Genomic DNA, 23,385 nt, shown 5'->3' on the forward strand with positions numbered 1-23,385 from the left:
ACCAGTACTCTGTTTAATGCACTTAGGAATCACCTCCGGGATCTTTTAAAAATGCCCATTCTGAGTCAGTGGCTCTGGAAATACCCTGCATTTCTACTAAGCTCCCAGAGGATGTAGATGCTGCTGGTCCACAGGTCAGCCCTCCTTTGAATAGAAGATTCCTTGTTGACATTGCATATTTGCTACTATTTCATTTGACATGAAAAACATGTCAAAGCACTTAGCATTTTAACATTCCAAAGGCATTGTCAAAATGGTTTGTAGTAAAGGCTTATACATTAATTAAATCAAAGAGTATGAGTGAAATGATGGGAGATAAAAGACACAGAAGAAGGAGAAAAGAGGAGCATGTAGCCAGGGCTATGGAGAAGTCCTTCTGGGAGCATCAGTAGCAGCCTGCACTGCAGGAAGTAGAAGCTTTGGTGAGAGTGGAGGCTGAAGACTCTTAAAGCAAGCATGTATGCGTGTTAATTCACGTTAGTCATGTCTGTTTGCGACCCCTGTGGACCATAGCCTGCCAGGCACCTCTGTCTGTGGGATTCTCCATGAAAGAATAAAGTGAGTTGCCATGCCCTCCTCCAGGGGATCTTCCCCACCCAGGGGTTGAACATGCCTGCATCTCTTATGTCTCCTGCATTGGCAGGCAGATTCCTCACCATTAGCACCAGATGAGAGGCCCCTTAAAGCTAGAGGAGTTGTCAAATTGGATGTGGGCAACAAAGGCATGGATAAAGAAGATGTGGTGTATATATATACACAATGGAATGTTACTCAGCCAGCCATGCAAAGAATGAAATAAATGCCATTTGTAGCAACATGAAAGGACCTAGAGATTATCATAGTAAGTGAAGTCAGAGAAAGAGAAATATATATCACTTGTATGTGAAATCGAAAATCTAACACAAATGAACTTATCTCCAGAACAGAAACAGACTCACAGGCGTGGAAAACAAACATTTGGTTACCAAAGGGGAAAGGGGATGGGAGGAAGGGATAAACTAGGAGTTTGAGATTAACAGATACATGCTGCTGTATATGGGGAAATGTATTCAATGTCTTGTAATAACATACAGTGGAAAATAAATACATTTATATCTATATATCTAACTGAATCACCAGATCCCTGTTGAACACCTGAAATTACCCAACACTATAAATCGACTCTGTGTGGATATGCTTAGTCTCTCAGTTGTGTCCGACTCTTCTTGACCCCATGAACTGTAGCTGCCATGCTCCTCTGTGCGTGGGGATTCTCCAGGCCAGAATACTGGAATGGTTTGCCAGGCCCCCTCCAGGGGATCTTCCCAACCCAGGGATTGAAGCCAGGTCTCCTGCATTGTAGGTGGATTCTTTACCATCTGAGTCACCAGGGCCTAAGAATACTAGAGTGCTTAGCCTATCCTTTCTCCAGAGGAACTTCCTGATTCAGGAATCAAACCAGGGTCTCCTGCACTGCAGGCAGATTCTTTACAACCTGAGCTACCCGGGAAGCCCGTAAATCAACCATTTTTTAAAAAGCAGATGTGGGAGTAACTGCTAGGATAGTGGTGGAGAGTAGGGAAGAACTGCTGTTCTCTGCCTTAGCTGCGAGCACAGGTGTTGGGAACCTCTTTGAAATGTGCATCCCTGTGTGGGTGTCACATACAGTTGGCTCAGTCACCCCAGAGACAACCACGTACCCTACCGTGGAAAGCCACCATTCAGAACCTCTTTCTGCAGTCTTGGGAACTTGCAAGATGTACAGTATCAGACCAGCCATGAAGCTGAGCCCTGTGTTCTGCACATCTGTATTTTTAATGATCTCCCCAACATAACTGGAGAGGCTAGAGAAGTGAGTAGTACTTGTCAAAATATGTCTGTCATCAAGAGGGTAAAGCTCCTCCACTCACCTCAGTGGTAGGTGGGCCGCTGAGCTATAATGAATAATTCTTACAGACTGAGGTTTTGCTGTATTAGAATTTCAGTGAGGCATGGCTTTATGGTGCTTTTTCAGATACATTGAAAATATTCTTTAGGATTCAAGTTAATTTTATTTTCTCATAAAAATAATAAGAGCACATTAAAAAGTACAAAGGAAAGGAAAACCCCATAATCTACTACCGTTAACATATTAATTTCAGCATTTGGATGATTATTTCCTTTGAGTATGTGTGCGTGTGTGTAAAATAGTTTTAAGTACATAAAATGCAATATTCCACCCTGTGCTTTATGACTTTACATTGTAAGCATTTCTGAATGTTTTTACAGTCTTAATTAATACTTAAAATGTCTGAATCATGTCTTAACTGCATTAACTAGGCCTCTAAATATTGGTCATTTGGGTTGAAAGAGTCTTAAAGAGCTGTCAGTATTTGGATATATGTGGGGGAATGAGAACTAGAAGCAGATGAGTAGAAAAAGGAAATGTTCTTTCTTTTTGGTAACTTTTCCCCCCCTCTAGGTTTAAAAATATCTCTAAATCCTAAAGCATGAGACAGTTCTGTTATTTTATTACAGGGATTCACAGAGATAGGTTATTTGAGTTGGTGGATAGTTATACTTAACATAATGTATTTAATCCAAGGGAATCCCAGATAACTTTCAAAAATCAGCCTTCCTTCACCATCTGGACTTAGTGAAAGACCTAGTAGAAACTTTCTAGCAGATGATTTGCTCCTGGGGAGAGACTGTCACTGCAGTCTCTAGAGTGCTGCCTTGCGGTGTGCAGAGAGTGCATTTGGGGCACAGAGATGAGGTGTTTAGTCCAATTTGCAGCCTTATAAAGGGTTCCTGGAAAGAATGAGATCTGAGAATAAGTGTATGTGTGTGTAAGAGTGACCTGACCTAGAAATGTTGAAGGCTATGGGTAGAGGGACTAGCAGGTGTCATGAGCCTGTCCATCCCCAGACCTGTCACTGCAGGAGATGGCATGCTTGATAGTCACATGGCTGCCTGCACGGCCCAGGGACCCTGTCCCTACCAGATGATGGGAGAAGTCAGAAAAACAACAACAACAACAAAACATGTAGATACGTTATAATCTAGGAGAGCCCAGAGGAGAGAAACTTTTCCCAACTACACATTCATCCTTCAGAAATTTTGATCCATGTTTTGGAGGTGACCATATTACCCTCAGCCCCTGAATTCTTATGAGTATGTTAGATCCCTCAGGTTGTTGAGCAGAAGGAAAAGATTGATCATCCTGGCTATATAGTTGATGGTGATACATTAAGTGTTTAAATGATTGGGATTGTGATTTTAAAGTAAGTTCACTTGGCTACAGTTTGGTGGGTGGATTTAAAAGGAAAGGGCAAGACTGAGAAGGCCTCCATTTAGGAGGCTCCTCCTACCTGGATGTGGTCATAGGGGTGCGGAGAAGGGGAAAGAGTTAAAGAACTACTTAGGAGGTAAGACAGGAAAGCTGCAGTGGCTGGTTTGGTGTGCTCTTAGAGCAGTGAGAAGGAATTGTTTGACTCCCAGGTTTTTTATTGTTCAGTCACTCAGTCGTGTCCAACTCCTTGCAACCCCATGGATTGCAGCATGCCAGGCCTCGCTGTCCATCACCAACTCTTGCAGCTTGCTCAAACTCATGACCATCGAATTGATGATGCCATCCAACCTCTATTGCCTACTTCTCCTCCTGCCCTCAATCTTTCCCAGCATCAGGGTCTTTTTCAGTGAGTCGGCTCTTTGCATCAGGTGGCCAAAGTATTGGAGCTTCAGCTTCAGCATCAGTCCTTCCAATGAATATTCAGGGTTGATTTCCTTTAGGATTAACTGATTTGATCTCCTTGCTGTCCATGGGACTCTCAAGAGTCTTCTCTAGCACCACAGTTTGAAAGCATTGATCCATTACATTTCAACATATGAGTTTTTGGGGGACACAAATGTTCAGACTATAGCAAGTCTCTGGCTCTTTTCTTAAAGAATAGATGAGGGTCAAATGTTTCTGCTGCTGCTGCTAAGTTGCATCAGTCATATCTAACTGTATGTGACCACATAGACAGCAGCCCACCAGGCTCCTCCATCCCTGGGATTCTCCGGGCAAGAATACTGGAGTGGGTTGCCAGTTCCTTCTCCAGTGCATGAAACTGAAAAGTGAAAAGTGAAAGTGAAGTCTCTCAGTCTGACTCTTCGTGACCCCATGGACTGTAACCCACCAGGCTTCTCTGTCCATGGGTTCTCCAGGCAAGAGTACTGGAGTGGGTTGCCATTGCCTTCTCTGCAAATGCTTCTAGATACCTGATTTCAACTAGTCATTGTGTATTACTATGCTAATCACTGTAGTTTGCTTCCCAAGTCAACAAGATTCACCAAATATTTTAATAGAGAACTATAACAGCAATACTGTAGAATAAACTTTAGGAGAGGGTTTCACAAAGGGAATAAAACAAGGAGACATTGGGTTATGAATGTGATGACAGATTTTTAAAAGTTAATGACTCAGTAGCTTTTTATTGGGAAAGATTGAGGGCAGAAGGAGAAGGGGGTGACAGAGGATGAGATGGTTGGATGGCATTACTGACTCAATGGACATAAGTCTGAGCAAACTCTGGGACACAGTGAATGACAAGAAAGCCTGGAATGCAGCAGTCCATGGAATCACAAAGTTGGACATGACAGTGATTGAACAACAGCAAGCTTTTTTTTTTTTCTCAATAAACTATTATAATTCCAGGCCACACACACACACAAAACAATATTTCAGACAGTTTCACTTAATCTTTCTAAGTTTCGTTATTCCTGTGTCAAAGGAGAAAAATGATATACTTGATAACCCTAACACACAGTGGTCATGAAAGTTAAATGTATATAGGAAGTCAGCCCTCATCAAAACCATCAGATTTCCTTCTCAGTCTTGTTATGCTATTCAACTTTCTTTAGATATGGATGTAAATTTCTAACCTTGCTCAACCTTTTACTTTATTAACTTCATTATACTTTATTAACTTCATATACTTCATTTATTTATACTTCTATAGCCATTACATCAGGCTTCCCTGATAGCTCAGTTGGTAAAGAATCCGCCTGCAATGCAGGAGACCTTGGTTTGATTCCTGGGTTGGGAAGATCCTCGGAGAAGGGATAGGCTACCCACTCCAGTATTCTTGGGCTTCCCTTGTAGCTCAGCTTGTAAAGAATCCTCCTGCAATGCGGGAGACCTGGCTTCAATCCTTGGGAAGATCCCCTGGAGAAGGGAAAGGCTACCCACTCCAGTATTCTGGCCTGGAGAATTCCACGGACTATATATAGTCCAAGAGGTTGCAAAAAGCTCATTACATACCATGGGCTTAGAAAAGCCAAATGCCTATTTAAAAGTCAAATGTATGAAACTGTAGAATCCTATGAATAAACCCACCTAGATACGTTTTTAAAATATTATTAATGTTCATCCTCACAGGAAACAAAGCCATATGAGTTTTTTAATCTCGGGACAGTTTCTGGTTGTCTCCTCAGGACTGTATTGGCTCAGCTCAGATACACACTGCTTGCCTCCAGCACTTGTGCACAGTGAAGAGTATTCCGCCTCCACCAGTTCAGATACTCGGCACTAAAATGTTAATATTGTTACTACCATTTGAGGACTGCTCAGCACTGTGCTCAATATATACTGCTTGTCATCCTATAGCAGCCCTGTAGGTGATTATTCACATCTTACACGTGGAAAAGATTGAGGGCAGGAGGAGAAGGGGGTGACAGAGGATGAGATGGTTGGATGGCATTACTGACTCAATGGACATAAGTTTGAGCAAACTCTGGGAGATAGTGAATGACAAGAAAGCCTGGAATGCAGCAGTCCATGGAATCACAAAGTCGGACATGACAGTGACTGAACAACAGCAAGCTTTTTTATTGAGTGTATACTATAATATGCTAGGCTCTTAACTGCATTTCAGGATATAATCCTGATAAAAAATATGTGACATCTCTGCCTTCTTAGAGTTTGCTCTCCAGCTGGGGCAAGGACAGGGCAGGCCTCGGCACAGATATGTATCTAGGGGTGTGATGGATGACTGTAAAGTGACTGCTGTTGGAGTCTTATCACAAAGAAGTACATGTTGGGATGAGACAGCAGGAGTGTTGGCTGGCCATGTCTTGGCCAGAGAAGATTCCCATAGTAATGGCAGAGAAAGAGTTCACAAAGCAAATGGGCTGTGAGGATGGGTGAATAGTTAGCAGGAGGCTGTTAGTCATTTAGCAAATTGTTTACTGAACTTGGGCCATGTGGCAGGCACAGCCTTAGGTGTTGGGAATCATTTGTGAATAACCCAGGCAAAAATTCCTGCCTCATGAGACTTATTCGCAGTTTGGACTAGGATGATGGCAGAGGGATTAGAGAGAAGTGGCCTGATAGGAACAATGTTTAGGAGTTAAAGTTGATAGTTCTTGGGGGAAGGAATGAATATAGCTGAGGGAGGAAGCTGTCAAGGTGATTCTTAGGCTTCTGGCTTGTATAACCAGATGGGTGGCAGTCCAGTCACTGAACATAGGAACTCTGGTGTGGGGTAACTTGGAGTGGGAGAGACCATCCCCCAAGTTACTGTTAATTAACATTAACATTAATTTGAGCATTCAAGGTTTGAGGTGCCTTTGAGATATCCAAGTGCAGATGTTAAATGAGCAGTTGTGTACATGAATCTGGAACTCAGAAGTAAGGTTTAGGGCATTGAAACATATTTGTCAGGTATCTGCATTCAGGCAGTAATTGAAGGGGTGGGTAGGGAGGAGATTGCTTATAGTATGAGAAGAAATGAACCAAACTTAAATCTTTTTTTTTAATGTGTTTCTCAAAATCAGACTATGTTATACTGCCTTTAATTAGCGTGTGGATTTTAATGTGAGTGCCCATGTATTCCCTTAGGTGTAAAAAACACAATAAAACTTGGTTTCACCTTTTGCTGTATGCGAGTAGTTTATAGGTGAAAAAAGGATATACTCAAATTTTAACACAGCAGTAATAATTCTAGGCAGAGCTATGAGAAAAAGATTCCACGTTCATTACCTAATAAGATTTGCTATTTCCTTGAATTTATAATCTAACACCTCTGTGAGAAACATCAATGGTAGGTAAATAATGTGTCAGAATTATTCAGTGAGGCTGACAAAATTAAATTGGCTGACATTTTCCCCAATAATATTCAAGGCAGGTAAAGATTTCTCAGCAGAACAATGACCTAATGAATGTGAACCAAAGAATGAGAATTAGAAATAGGAGACAAAAAGGAGATGAATAAAACCCACCACCTATAGGGCTCATCATTTCTGTTGCTTTTTGTATTCCTAGAAAAGTTCTAGAAGGTTAATCTTCTATTAGCCACTTAAAAAGTACATTTTCCTAGTTTTTAATTATAATTAATTTACTTTTCTATTAAATATTGACCTTTCTTGCCACTTGAGTTTCAGTTTTGTCATCAGTAGTCACTCAGAATATTTTCCTCTGGAACAAAGCCCTTGCTGACATTTAGTTTAATTTCTCCTTGGCGATTGTGGGAAAAAGTAACACAAATGCAAATAAATCCTCATGCTTAATAATCTAATTTTAAAAATGTCCATGGAAGAACTAAATGTTCCTTTAAGCATTCATGAGAAAACTTCTTTTTTTTTGTGGTGGGTATTCTGGTTGGAATTAGAAATATATTAGGAATGAAACAGTGTTATAAATAGAACATTGCTATGGTTGATACTTAAAATGTGCACACAGCATTTTTCCCCTTTAGCTTTATTGCATATAGGTTTTAAGTTAGAGATACCTTGATAACAAGTGAAATTTTGATGCAATGGTGATTGTCTCTGTATAAAAATGACTTCAAATAAACCTTCTCCTACCCCATCCACTCTACTTGATTGTTAATATTTCCTTCTGGGACTTTCCTGGTGGTACAGTGGATAGGAATTTGCCTTCCAATGTAGGGGACAAGGGTTTGATCCCTGGTTTGGGAGGATCACACATACCACATGGCAAAATGAACCAGCAGACCACAACTATTGAGCCTGAATGCTGCAACACTGAAGCCGCTGCACCTAGAGCCTGTGCTCCGTAACAAGTGAAGCCGATGCACTGCAACCAAGAGTAGCCCCCTGCATGCTGCAACTAGAGAAAGCCTGCATACGGCAATGAAGACCCAGTGCAGCCAAAAAAATTAATAAATTAAAAAATATTTTATTTTCTTCTGATTAGTTTGTTCAAAGCTTCCTTTTACTCTATCTACAGGTAAAACAACAACAAAATAGCAGTTAGCCCCCCAAAAGTAGACATTGTTATAGTGATATAAATTTTTTTGTAGACTATTTTTTTTTAAATTTTCAAATAGGATGCTTGATGGAGATGATCACTTTTGTAAAAATGAAGTTGAAATTTGGGCTACTTCTGAGGTGAGATGACTGGTTCTTTGTTTCTGTCTCCACCTACCCTTTTAGAGAATTCAAAAGTAGACTCAGTATATTTGCATCCATTCCAGTGTATTCTTTTTCTACCGGTACACTTTTCTAACTAGAATCTCTAGAAAAGTGTGAAGGGCCTACTACAGGCAAAGGAGATGGATTTATGTGTGATGCATGGTCTCTTTCCTCTCTCAGTTTTAATTTATTTTTCTTTCCTGAATGAGAGGAAGATAGGGTGGAGGGAGGAAGCCTTTGTTCCCTCATTGCTGAGTTGGAGGAAGAAGTTCACTTGAAAGAAGTTCACTTCATAGCTGAATGCAGTGAGGATCAGGAGGACCATGGTGAGACCTTTTCTCCTCCAGCATCGCCTGTGGCCCAGAGTGGGAAAGAGATGCTCAGTAACCCAGGACACGAGCGCTTCTTTCCCTTAGAGATTTTCCTTTCTTTTAGATTTTCACTTTGCTCAAGACAAAAGCAGGTAAAAGTCTGAGTGAGGCCAGTATTCAAATTCTTACCTGTTTTTATTCTGCTATGTAAGTTATAAATTTGGTAGGACACTGATTATCCTACTCGTCTTATGCTGATCTTTACTCAAGCCAAGTATGTATTTACTTCACTCCTTCTTAAGGGACAGAAGAATTCTGGAGCAGTAGCAGTTGTTTTATTTGCTTGACATTTCCCAGCAGCCTGGGCTCAGTGGACTCAAGGTCACCCTTTAGAGTGTATGCAGTTAGCTAGGATCTGCGGAGGTGGGACGTGTCTACTGGGAGCCTTGAGAAGCCTGAACCCAGGACCTTCACTGGGCCCAGTTTGTCAGAAAGATCCAGAGACTAGAAGGCTTGCTTCTCTTCTCCACAGTGAAAGGGAACACTGAATGGTTATTGCATTGTTAGTATTGCTAGAGTACACAGCTTTGTGTTCGGGCTGATAGGTTATAAAAAAGATAGGCTGCAACTTGTGTCTTGTTTTATATGGGAAACAATGAGGGAAAGTTCCACTGCATAATAAACATCAGTATTAATTTAATGTGAAAAAAACTTTTAAAAAGCCAGAAGGAAGGAAGGAAAATATATTTTGCACCTTTATTTTCACACCAGAGAGAAAATCCTTCTTGTCAGTTTGTGTGAATTCTTCTGTTTGTGTAAACATACAGATATACATGTATGTCACATACATGCATACATTTGCATGCATACACAATAGGACTGTGTGTCATTCTGCAAGCTGATTTTTTTTTAGTCAGTGTATGATGAATATTGTCTAGTGTCACTGTTCAGTTCAGTTCAGTTGCTCAGTCGTGTCCGACTCTTTGCAACCCCGTGGATCGCAGCCCGCCAGGCCTCCCTGTCCATCACCAACTCCTGGAGTTCACTCAGACTCACGTCCATCGAGTCAGTGATGCCATCCAGCCATCTCATCCTCGGTTGTCCCTTTCTCCTCCTGCCACCAATCCCTCCCAGCATCAGAGTCTTTTCCAATGAGTCAACTCTTCGCATGAGGAGGCCAAAGTACTGGAGTTTCAGCTTCAGCATCATTCCTTCCAAAGAAATCCCAGGGTTGATCTCCTCCAGAATGGACTGGTTGGATCTCCTTGCAGTCCAAGGGACTCTCAAGAGTCTTCTCCAACACCACAGTTCAAAAGCATCAATTCTTCAGCGCTCAGCTTTCTTCACAGTCCAACTCTCACATCCATACATGACCACAGGAAAAACCATAGCTATTGTTTGTGATAGTTGAATGGTTTTCTTTCTCTAGCATGTGTGTACTCTAATTCATTTAACTATTATTTTTATTGATGATCATTTAGAAGGGGTCTAGTTTTTCAACTCTCAATGCTATAGTAAATATTCTTATCTGCATGTTTCTGCGTTTATTTCTGTAATGCAGAATTCCAAATGATGTTTAAATTGTTTATCTTTATTATTTTTAACCTTTTAAAATTATTGATTTATTTATGGCTATGTTGGGTCTTTGTTGCTCCGAGTGGGCTTTCTCCAGTTGTGCCAAACAGGGATAACTCTCTAGCGGTGCGTTGGCTTTTCATTGTGGTAGCTTCCCGTATTGCAGAGCATGCGCTCTAGGCACGTGGGCTTCAGTAGTCATGGCCCCTGGGCTTAGTCATGTGGAATCTTCCCAGACCAGGAAGAGCCCATGTTGAACCCATGTCCCCTGCACTGGTAGGTGGGTTCTTCGCCCCTGGACCATCAGGGAAGTTCTAAATTGTTTGTTTTTGATATTGAAAAATACTTCCTGTTTACCCTCCAAAACGTTGAACCAGTTTATACTCCCACAAAGGTGTACAATAAAGGTATGAATTACGGAAATAGTTGAAGTGCCGTAGAAAGATCATGGTTATATGTCATATTTTGATGGCGCTTTATATTTTATAATCCTCTTCCAATCTGATTTCTCCCAACCACCATATGGTATGGTTTTATATCTGCATGTATATGGGTTGCATTGAATCTGTAGATAGCTTTGGGTAGAATAGGTGTTTTAATAGTACTCTTCCATCTACTCTTCCATGAACTCCATTTTTCTGTGTCTTCTTCAGTTTCTTTATCAAAGAAATCTTCTACAAATCTTTCACCTCCTTGGTTATACTTGATGCTATTGTAAATGAAATTGCCTTTTTCATTTCTCTTGCAGGTAGTTTGTTTTGAGTGTATAGAAACATGACTGATTTTATGTATTGATTTTGTATCTTGAAACTTGCCTGAGTTTTTATTTGTTAGTTATAATAAACTAAGTCTTTAGAATTTTCTCTAAGATCATGTCATCTGCAAACAGCAATGATTTTACTTCTTTCTATCCCTTTTGGATACCTTCTATTTTTTTTTCTTGCCTGTTTGCTGTGGCTTGGACTTCCCAGTACTATGTTGAATTGGTAAGAGTAGGCATCCTTGTCTTGTTCCTGATCTTAGAAGGGAGGCTTTTCACTTTTAAGTTTGATATTAGCTGTGGGTTTGTCATATATGCCCTTTATTAAATTGAGGTACATTCCTTATATACCTAATTTATTATGAGTTTTTATCTTGAAAAATACCTTGAATTTTGTCAAGTGCTTTTTCTGTATCTATTGAAATGGTCATATGAGTTTTATCCTTTATTCTTTTAATGTTTGCATATGTTGAATCATCCTTGCATCCCAGGAATCAATCTCACTTGATCACAGTGTATGATCCTTTTAATGTGGTCCTGAATTCGGTTTGCTAGTATTTTGTTGAGGATTTTTGCATCAGTGTTTATCAGGGATGTGTGTTAGTCTTTCAGTCATGTCTTGACTCTTTGCCACCCTATGGACTGTAGCCACTAGGCCTCTCTGCCCATGGAATTCTCCATTCAAGAACACTGGACGGGGTAGCCATTCCCTTCTACAGGGATCTTCCCAACCTGCTTCTCCTGCATTGGCAGGTGGATTCTTTACCATTTGAACAACCAGGGGAGTCTCTTATCAGGGATGTTGGTTTATAAATTTTATTTTCTTATAGTATCTGTGTCTGGCTTTAATATCAGGGTAATGCTGACCTTATAAAATGAGTTTGAAAATATTCTTTCCTCTTCAGTATTTTGGAAGAGTTTGAGAAGGACTGATATTAATTCTTTAAATGTTTAATAGAATTCACTAGTGAAGCTCTCTGGTCCTGGGCTTTTGTTTGTTGGGAGATTTAAAATTACTGATTCAATCTCCCTGCTCATTGTTGGTCTGTTCAGATTTTCTATTACTTTATGATTTAATCTTGGTAAGTTGTGTGTTTCTTTGTCCATTTCTTCTGAATTATCTAGTTTTTTTGGCATTTAATTCCTCATACTTAAAATGAGAATTTTACTAGTAATAGTCTCAGAGTTGCTGTGAAATTTTTTTAAAGCTGATTTATACTAAAACTGCTTAAGACATTCTTTGACACTCTACTTTCTAGTAAAACTCAGGAGAAAAGAAGTTATTCTCTTTAAGAATACACATTCCTCCTTTGAATACTGATTAAATATCTTGATATGCTTCTAACTACTTAAAAACAAAATCTAGGAGGAAGGGAACATGGGTGTACCTATGGCTGAGTCTTGATGTTTGACAGAACAACAAAATTCTGTAAAACAATTATCATTATCCTTCAATTAAAAAATAAATTAAACAAAACAAAATGTAAATGTTGTATTTTTGCATATCCACTGTTTTATTCCAAATGTGTAACTAAAAAGGTAGAGATTTTTAACTTTCTGATTATTTTTCTGTTTACATGTGTTCTGTGAAAGGAAGTATAGATGTTAAACATACTGATCTTATGATTGACAGCTTAATTTGATAAAAATTATCCAGGATATGAGCATATTCCAATGAGAACCAAGTGTTCCATGATGGAAGTAGTCCATGTAATCAGCTTGCCACCAGATAGCTGGTGGGTACCCCAGAGAAAGATGCCACATTTACTAAGTGAAGTTTTGGCCTTAATGTTGTCACATTGAGTACTAAGTGGATATAGCCAGATTGATTTTGGTGAGTGAAAATCCATGTTGTGGAGCCCCCGTACAACTTTCAACCATACCCCATGGCCACTTTGTTCATAATCCCGTTTGAGAAGAACAACAGTAGAGAAAAAGGTTGGTTGACCTTTGAAGAATGCATCATCTTGTCTACGTGATTATTTAGCTCCATATGTGTGAAGTTGCTATTTGGTGAGCATTTATATGGCCAACCATACCGTTAGCTGCAGTCCATAAATGAGTGTAAATTAGTCCCTCTCACATGTCTCCTTCAAGATGAACAACCTGGTACAAAATAGAATGGCCCTCTGTGGGTACAATAGCTGTACCAGATGCCAGTGAATGTGCTGATTTACTCCAGCAAAGAAGTCACATCTGGTACAGTATCTGCACTCTCCAAGATCCATCTGCTTTTCTTAAAGGCCAAATAGGCAAGCTGAATATGAATGTGTTAGGAATCATCACCTTCATCCTTTCAGTCCTTAAGGCCATTTCCTCTCCTTTGGCACATCTGTGTTTTACCAAGTATAGAGTGGTTACTGCTTACTGCTCAGTCAGCATGTAATGAAAAGCATGACATTCTATGGAATGGAGAGGCAGTCAAGGTGCCTGTGGACTAGATTATGAGCGTGTGCTGTGAGCTGACAGAGCCCTGAGGTAGGGTAGTGGGGTGCCAGTTGGAGCCAAACTGCTCAGGTATTCACATATAAAGAAAAAAACTAATATGTTGTTGCCCATCAACAGCTATGTACCAGATACCAGTGAATGTGCTGATTTACTCCAGCAGAGAAGTCACATTTGGTGTAGTATCTGCACTATCCAAGATCTGTCTGCTTTTCTTAAAGGCCAAATTGGCAAGCTGAATATGCCTGTGTTAGGAATGTAGGTGATGATCTTCATCCTTTCAGTCCTTGATAGTGACCCTAATCTCTGCAGTCTCTTGGTTGCAGGATGTGGGATCTAGTTCTCTGACCAGGGATTGAACCCAGTCCCTCAGCACTGGGAGGGGGGAGTCTCAGCCACTGGATCCCCCAGGGAAGTCCCCTGTTTTCCTCTTATTCAAGAGGTTCTAGATCTGTGTATTAGTTCAAGTTTGGGACTTGATTGAGGGGTGGCATTTTTCTACTCTATAGTTTTGCTCCTTATATAGAAAAAGTAGGACTTGCTAGGTTTGTAACTATTTCTCTCTTAGAAATACCATGATCAAGCACCAATGATCTCTGCAAGTTAGACTATTCCAATTTCAGCTTTTGCTTGCTGCACATTTTGGTAAGCATGCTATCTCATCTTTTGTTGAGTACTGTCACTGAGCCCCTGCCACTCTGGGATACTATGCTCCCCATTCAGTTTAGGAACCCATTTCTTGGGTGGCACCATTCCCCTGGGTCTGCAGAGAATAGCTGCTATAGAGACCTTCAAGTATGCTGGTGATCCTTTCAACCAGTGTATCTCACCATTGAAGGAAGTGCCCTCTGATCCTACCAGGTGATATAGGCAGGTGAGCAGGTCTTACATGATAAATACAGGTCAGCATTCACATCTGCTGGAGTCTTTGCATAGCTCCCTGTTTACCAAGTAGATAGTGTCATCTCATTTTCATGTAGATTACCTTCAGAACAAGGTGTCCATCAACCAAGTGAACAAACTGTTAGAGCCATTTTCAGCCATTTGAGGTAGCACAGAAAATCCAGAATCCCAGTTTCAGTTCAGTTCAGTCACTCAGTCGTGTCTGACTCTTTGCAACCCCATGAATTGCAGCACGTCAGGCCTCCCTGTCCATCACCAACTCCCGGAGTTCACTCAGACTCGCATCCATTGAGTCAGTGATGCCATCCAGCCATCTCATCCTCGGTCGTCCCCTTCTTCTCCTGCCCCCAATCCCTCCCAGCATCAGAGTCTTTTCCAATGAGTCAACACTTTGCATGAGGTGGCCAAAGTACTGGAGCTTCAGCTTCAGCATCATTCCTTCCAAGAACTCCCAGGGCTGATCTCCTTCAGAATGGACTGTTTGGATCTCCTTGCAGTCCAAGGGTCTCTCAAGAGTCTTCTCCAACACCACAGTTCAAAAGCATCAATTCTTCAGCGCTCAGCTTTCTTCACAGTCCAACTCTCACATCCATACATGACCACTGGAAAAACCATGGCCTTGACGTGACGGACCTTTGTTGGCAAAGTAATGTCTCTGCTTTTCAGTATGCAGTCTAGGTTGGTCATAACTTTCCTTCTAAGGAGTAAGCGTCTTTTAATTTCATGGCTGCAGTCACCATTTGCAGTGATTTTGGAGCCCCCCCAAATAAAGTATGACAACTGTTTCCACTGTTTCCCCATCTATTTCCCATGAAGTGGTGGGACCAGATGCCATGATCTTCGTTTTCTGAATGTTGAGCTTTAAGCCAACTTTTTCACTCTCCACTTTCACTTTCATCAAGAGGCTTTTTAGTTCCTCTTCACTTTCTGCCATAAGGGTGGTGTCATCTGCATATCTGAGGTTATTGATATTTCTCCCGGCAATCTTGATTCCAGCTTGTGCTTCCTCCAGCCCAGCATTTCTCATTATGTACTCTGCATAGAAGTTAAATAAGCAGGGTGACAATGTACAGCCTTGACATACTCCTTTTCCTATTTGGAACCAGTCTGTTGTTCCATGTCCAGTTCTAACTGTTGCTTCCTGACCTGCATACAGATTTTTCAAGAGGCAGGTCAGGTGGTTGGTATTCCCATCTCTTTCAGAATTTTCCACAGTTTATTGTGATCCACACAGTCAAAGGCTTTGGCATAATCAATAAAGCAGAAATAGATGTTTTTCTGGAACTCTCTTGCTTTTTCCATGATCCAGCGGATGTTGGCAACTTGATCTCTGGTTCCTCTGCCTTTTCTAAAACCATCTTGAACATCTGGAAGTTCACGGTTCACGTTTTGCTGAAGCCTGGCTTGGAGAATTTTGAGCGTTACTTTACTAGCGTGTGAGATGAGTACAATTGTGTGGTAATTTGAGCATTCTTTGGCATTGCCTTTCTTTGGGATTGGAATGAAAACTGACCTTTTCCAGTCCTATGGCCACTGCAGAGTTTTCCAAATTTGCTGGCATATTGTGTGCCCATATTAAAATTTTTGATCTATTCTAACATTATATTCCTTCCAACCTGATTTAATACCCTCTGCATCTATTTCCATATATATTCCCTGGTTTCTGTCTATATAAATTGGAATTATCTTGCATATCTTTTGATATAAGTTTTATTTCTTTCTCGTTCACAGTTCACACTACACACTGGATTCTGCTGGGACTTGATTCTGGTCGTAGGTCTAGAAGCAAGAGAGATAGTTGGGGCAGGGTCCTAAGGAAGGCCAAAGTCCCTGGCAAGATGCCATTGTAGGTAAGGCTCATACTGATTCTTCAGGCAAGGAGAGACCAACCTCATCAAGCAAGGAGGAAAAGCTGTTACTATTGGCAGATAAAACTGCAGCGCATGGTCCTCAGCCTCAGCTTCATAAAAATCCCCTTGGACAGCAAGGAGATCAAACCAGTCAATCCTAAAGGGAATCAGTCCTGAATATTCATTGAAAGGACTGATGCTGAAACTGAAGCTCCAATACTTTTGCCACCTAATGTGAAGAACTAACTCACTGGAAAAGACCCTGATGCTGGGAAAGATTGAAGGGAGGGGCAGAATGGGATGACAGAGGATGAGATGAGATGGATGGCATCACCAAATCGATGGGCATGAGTTTGAGCAAGCTCTGGGACTTGGTGATGGACAGGGAAGCCTGGCATGCTGCAGTCAATGGGATCGCAAAGAGTTGGACATGACTGAGTGACTGAACTGAACTGAGTCTCATCCCAGCTTTTAGGACCCTCTCCTTCCCAGCCAGAATCCTAACTTTAACTGAAGAGACTCTGTAAGTTTGGGAATTCAATTTGCATTGCAATATTGCCACCCATAGGATTAGACTTCTAGTTTTAGAAATCCCATCTCTGGGGCAGCAGGAGATAAGTTTTCTTCACTGTGGTTAAAGAGGCTTTCTGGCTCTTCCTCTAATCCTTGAGATTGGAATTTAATGTTCTCAGTTGAATTTTTTCTTTCCTCTGGAAATTCAAATTCCAGGCCCCACCCCGGACTACAGACTTAGAAACATGGGGTTTGGGTCCCCATTTTAATAGGCTTTTCACGTGATTCTTATGCATGCTTAACTTTGAGAACTGCTAATGTGGAACAACACCTTCAAAATTCTCAGAGAAAATTATTTTCAACTGAGAATGCTAAACCAAGACAGTTAATGTGGATAAAAATAAAGACAGACACGTATAAGGACTCAAAATTTATGTCCCTTGTGTTCTTTATTCAAAAGCAATTGGTTCATGGCAAACAAGGAAGTCAACAAAGGAAGCAATGAAGTGGAAGAGAAAGGACCTAAGAAATATGGAAGCCAAGAGCCCAAAGCAAAAAAGAGGTTTCCAAGATGGTAGTAAAGAGATGTTTCTTGCTGGCTGCTATGTAACTGACCCAGTGTCACTCCAGGGAGGTACATAAAGCCAAATGAATAACTTCAAGATAAAATATGTAGCTGATATATCTGACCTTCCGAAATATGATACTTCTAGATGTAAAATCTCTCTGCTAGAGCAGATTAAAAAAAGATATTTAAAAATAATATAATTAGAAGTATATAAATTATTAATTCTAGAAAATGCAAAATTTATACAGGAAAGAAAAATATTTTTTGGCTTATCAGTAATAGATGCACTAACTTCTGCTGTTCTTCAGAATTTTCAAATAAATATTTTGGTAGTATGAAGAGATAAGAAGTAAGTTGAGAGGTGCTATGATAGCTAAACCTTTACTATCCTAATATAAAATCAGGAGTTCATATAAAATATTGATTAAAGTATCAATTTCTTCATGTTATTTAGATACATACGTACTTTTGAAAAAAAACCTTTAAAATGATTAAAAATGGCTACCTCTAAAACCAGATGTTGAATGTGAAAGGTAGTATAGGATTTGACTGTCATTTTAAAACTCAGTTTGATGATTTTTTAAATGAAATTATATGCATATAACATAAATAATAAAAAGAGAAAAGAAGAAATTCTCTGATTTGATAAAACATAATGCAAATAAGGGCTTCCCTGGTGGCTCCGCAGTAAAGAATCCTCCTGCAGTGCAGGAGACATGGGTTTCATCCCTGGGTTGGGAAGATTCCCTGGAGGAGGGCATGGCAACCCACTCCAGTATTCTTGCCTGGAGAGTCCCATGGATAGAGGAGCCTAGAGGGCTACAGTCCTTAGGGTCACAAAGAGGGACATGACTGAAGCAACTAAGCATGCACGCATGCAGTGCAGATTAATCTACCATGTATGTATTGAGCTGTGTGCAAAGCATAGTAATCATAGGGGACAATGAGATTTATGAAATCAATCTGCCTTCTAGGAGAATATACTCTTTTCAATGAAACAAATATCTAAAGCACTGAAATAGCAGTTTAAGACTAAAGGATGAAGACTGCAAGAATTCTGTGGCCTCCTCTGCCCATTCCAGCCCCTGCTGCTGCCGCTGCTAAGTCGCTTCAGTCATGTCCGACTCTGTGCGACCCCATAGACGGCAGCCCACCAGGCTCCCCCGTCCCTGGGATTCTCCAGGCAAGAACACTGGAGTGGGTTGCCATTTCCTTCTCCAATGCATGAAAGTGAAAAGTGAAAGTGAACTCGCTCAGTCGTGTTCGACTCTTTGCGACCCCATGGACTGCAACCTACCAGGCTCCTCCATCCATGGGATTTTCCAGGCAAGAGTACTGGAGTGGGGTGCCATTGCCTTCTCTGTTCCAGCCCCTGAAGCCCCATTAATTGTGACATCTTGGCATTCTTCAAACATGAAACACTTACTGTATCACTAACCTGATTGCCCCTGCGTTGTTTCTATAGATACTTGAGACAAGAGAAAGAATCATAAATTCAATAATTTCTGCCATATCTGAGGTTTACTTGTGGGGTTTGTGTATATATATATGTGTGTATAAATATATATATAAACATACACCTTCGCATATTTTAATTTTTTCTTGGACTATGTAATGAGAGTACCCAACAAATGCCCAATAAAGACGAGTTTATATTAAACATTTAGGATTGCTAAGCAAGTATTACCAACCTAAGCTAATTTTCTACTGTTCTTATGTTGCTACTGTCCCATTTCCTCTGGAAATGCAAATTTTTACTATAAAACTTTGATTTAGTCTTCTGTGAAATTCAGAGAAACTGCAGGTTAGAATGTACTTGATAAGACTTTCTAAGAGGAAAGAATCTTTTGACATAGTTACAATGAGTATTCAGAAGTCCTAATTTTCGGCCAGGCGTACAATGAATGAAGAGCATATAGATACCAGGGCAAAAGTGTTATTAGGTTCATGTATGTTACGTTCTCTGACATTAGAAATTTCTGATCTTCCTCAGTGTTTACCTTAACACTGCTTTTATGTAAGCCTTTCATAGACTCTTTGTATATTTGGGAAATTCAACTTTTGTATTTAATGGGCACTGAAAAGCTGATTGGAAGCTCTGTGTGCGTGGGTTGGGCTTGATGGTAGGTGGGCTTCAGTATACAAGGTAACTGGGCACCAAGCTGGCATTTTTCCTGGGGCACCATGAAAGGTTAGTATCTAGAGTATTTTTTTTCCTCTGGGGCTTTTTAATTACTGGAAAAGATGAGTGCTTCAGTCCTGCCTGGTAGTGTATGCCTGGCTGCTGGCCATCTGGGAACAGGGTGGAGAAGGGGGCTAGGTTCTCATGCTGAATGTGCAGACATCCATCCAGTCCTGCTGCGTTCAGCCGTGCACTGATTCACTCAAGTTTTGTGCTTATCAGGTTCAGCTGTGCCAGCAACTTGGGCTGCTGGCATGGGGGTATGTTCTTTCATATGGTTGCTGGAGAAGATGAGCCACAAACCTAGAGTGGGGTTCCAGTAGCTCTGTATATAGATTTTTCAGTCAATTTCCCAGTTTTCTGCCCCACCCAAACTTAAAGTACTTCCTGGTATCTCCTAATCCACAACTTCTCTGGGGATCTACTGGGTTTTTTAGCTGCTTCTAAGGATATTTCTCAGGAAGTATTGAAGATAAAAAGTTCTTTGTTCTGCTCTGTTCAGTTACCACACCACCATCTGCCTTTGCCTTAAAACATTTACAAAAACTCGTATCTATTGATGCATCTTTCATTCATACTTGTCCTTTTGGATTGTGAATTTTGTTTAAAAAATATCCCTATACTGTCATTTCAGTGTAATTTTGAGAAGCAGGGTCTATGGTTCATTTGTCTAGTTTAAGCAGAAATTCAGGAATCATTTGTTCATCAGTGTTTCCCCAGTGCCTTACTCGTTTTTATTGTTCAGTCACTCAGTCGTGTCCTACTCTTTGCGATGCCATGGACTGCAGCATGACAGGCTTCCCTGTCTTTTCACCATCTCCTGGAGCTTGCTCAAACTCATGTCCGTTGAGTCGGTGAGGTCATCCAACCACCTCTTCCACTCTTGTCCCCTTCTCCTCCTGCCTTCAGTCTTGCCCAGCATCAGGATTTTTCTGATCAAGACATCTGCATATATTCCTTTATGCTTGACTGGCTTGATCTCCTTGCTGTCCAAGGGACACTCAAGAGTCTTCTCCAACACCACAATTCAAAAGCATCAATTCTTCACTGTTTAGCCTCCTTTTTGACCCAACTGTCACATCCATACATGACTATTGGAAAAATCAGAGCTTTGACTAGATGGACCTTGGTCGGCAAAGTAGTATCTCTGCTTTTTAATACACTGTCTAGGTTTCTCATAGCTTTTCTTCCAAGGAGCAAGTGTCTTTTCGTTTTGTGGCTTCAGTCACTGTTTGCAGTGATTTTGGAGCCCAAGAAAATAAAGTCTCAGTGTGTCCATTGTTTCCCCACCTATTTCCCATGAAGTGATGGGACCGGATGCTTTGATCTTTGTTTTTTTTAATGCTGAGTTTTAAGCCAGATTTCTCACTCTCTTTTATCTTCATCAAGAGGCTCTTTAGTTCCTTTTTGCTTTCTGCCATAAGTGTGGTGTTATCTGCATATCTGAGGTTATTGATATTTCTCCTGCCAATCTTGATTCCAGCTTGTGCTTCATCCAGCCCAGCATTTTGCATGATGTACCCTGCATGGAAGTTAAATAAGCAGGGTGACAACATAGAGCCTTGATGTACTCCTTTCCCAATTTGGAACCAGTCTGTTGTTCCATGTCCTGTTCTAACTGTTGCTTCTTGACGTGCATACAGGTGTCTCAGGAGGCAGGCAGGCTCATCGTAGGCTCTGAAATAAGTATTTGATGGGTGAATAATTGAGTGAATTGAGTTAGAAGTTTTTACAACAGCAGTAAAATATTGTGACTGTATGTGCACATAGAACAACCTAAAAGGCATCTTTTACAATAAATTTTTGTTTTGGCTCTGTTCCATTTTGGTTTTGTTCTCAGCATGGTCAAGAAAATAAGTTTTAGAAAGCTAAGTGTGTGCTCCTTCAGGATGGATGTTTGCTTTCGTAGTCAAGCAGTTACAGCTGTTACTTTAGGCTTAAAGATACACATTTGCCTAAGATACACTTTTATGATTTTTCTCTAGAAAATCATATTGAGGCTGAGGTATGCAGTAAGCACAGTCTTTATGCTTATTTGTATGTATATTTGTGAAGTTATAAAGAGACTTGGGCTGATTATATAGTTATATAGAGACTTTCCCCACGGTCCTTCGTGGTTAATAAAGTTTGAGAGTCACTGGCTTAGTGGGGCATCTTATCCAGGTATGTTTTCCTTAGAAAATGTACCTTTTTGTAGAGACAAAGAAATTAAGCTATAACAGTGAAGTGAAGTGTTAGTCACTCAGTTGTGTCGGACTCTTTGTGACTCCATGGGCTGTGGCCTGGCAGGCTCCTCTGTCCCTGGGATTCTTCAGGCAAGAATATTGGAGTGGGTTGCCATTCCCTTGTCCAGGGGGCTTCCCAACCCAGGAATTGAACCCAGGTCTCCTGCAATGTAGGTGGATTATTTACCATCTGAGCTACCAGTGAAGCCCATAACATCTCAAGTATATAGTAAAATTAATATTTTAAACAAATAGGTGAATAGTCTTATTCATACGGTTAGCTCTGGACAGCAAATTGGGGATTTTGGAGAGATAGGAATATGTTAGAGAGCCCATGATTTGGTTTAAGTGCTGGATCCTGGGTCTCACAAATGAAATGCTTCTACCCTCTGTACTACAAGAAATGAATAAATGGACTTCTGGCACTTACTCCTTAAATTATTCAGTAATTGTAAGTTCAAATAATGAGAAAATTCTTAAACAATTAATGTGGGGCTTCGCAGGTGGTGCTAGTGGAAAAGAACCTGCCTGCCAGTTCAGGAGACACAAGAGACACAGGTTTGACCCTGGGTCGGGAAGATCCTCTGGAGAAGGACATGACAACCCACTCTAGTATTCTTGCCTGGAGAATCCCATGGACAGAGAAGCCTGGGAGGCCACAGTCCACTGAGTTGCAGAGAGTCAGACAAGGCTGAAGTGACTTAGCACACACACATGCATGCAAACTACTGTGTAATTCGCCCATCCCCAATCTTTGGATTTATTAAAGGGATCTACACAGACACCCAGTGAGAGTAAGGAAGGAAGGAAAAACCCACATCACAAAAGTAGGTTAGGAAGATAATAGATTAAGAAAGTTTACAGAAAACTCACGGGTTACAGGAATTGGAAGTTTTCTAGAGTGCATTCTTCTTCACACCTGAATATTTTCCCAGTCATCTACTTTAGAATCCTTTATTTCTTGGTTGACATTTTAATCAAGTTGCTGGCATTACAGTAAGGTTGATCTTAGGAAGAATAAATTGAGAAAATAGAAGTATTTGTTTCAGAAAATACAGGATGGAAATGGGTAGGCATGGGAAAGAAGAGAGAATTTGAGGATCAAAGAGAGCTTTGGAAAAAGAAAGGAAGTCTTCAAAATATGACCAAGACGTTTTACAGATAATTTTTCTTCTTTTCTTGAAGAACTTCTTCAGTAGAGTGGTAGGATTCTGGGGAAAAACACAAATAAAATAAAGAGCCAGAAAACTGCTTCAGATCCTCATTGAAAATAAGGGTGGTGTCTAGTTGTGAAGCTGTGAAAGCAAAGGTGTTTGCTTATCATGTATTAAATAGGAAACTGATTTCAGGGTTCTTTGCCAACTAGCTTCGGGCTAGTGTAAGAATGGAATATAAACCTGTACCAAAGAGCTATCAAGAAAAGTATTAACTCTCAGGCCAAACAGATAATAAAATCTATATTAATAGTAACTGTGAAAAGGCTATGCTGCTCCTGGAAATTTGAAAGAAAAGTTAACTGTAAGGTAATACTTTTGGCCTTTGAGGCAGTAATACATTTTTATTCTTTTCACTTTCACTTTATATGTGGAAGTCATGAAGTTTCCTTTATAGTTGACTAAAAACAGAACAATATTTTAATGATGACTAGTCTAGAAACTTAAATATTTTTAAAGAGTT

At 40.4% G+C, this 23,385-nt stretch overlaps 1 protein-coding gene across 1 annotated transcript in view; it reads left to right on the top strand.

Annotated features, from left to right (window-relative positions):
* The window catches only part of GPR63 (G protein-coupled receptor 63), a 72,357-nt gene that overhangs the window by 43,364 nt on the left and 5,608 nt on the right, over window positions 1-23,385 (top strand). The gene's annotated exons all lie outside the window — the stretch shown is intronic.

This window comes from Ovis aries, chromosome 8, assembly GCF_016772045.2.
Source record: "Ovis aries strain OAR_USU_Benz2616 breed Rambouillet chromosome 8, ARS-UI_Ramb_v3.0, whole genome shotgun sequence".
NCBI classification, from domain to species: Eukaryota; Metazoa; Chordata; class Mammalia; order Artiodactyla; family Bovidae; genus Ovis; species Ovis aries.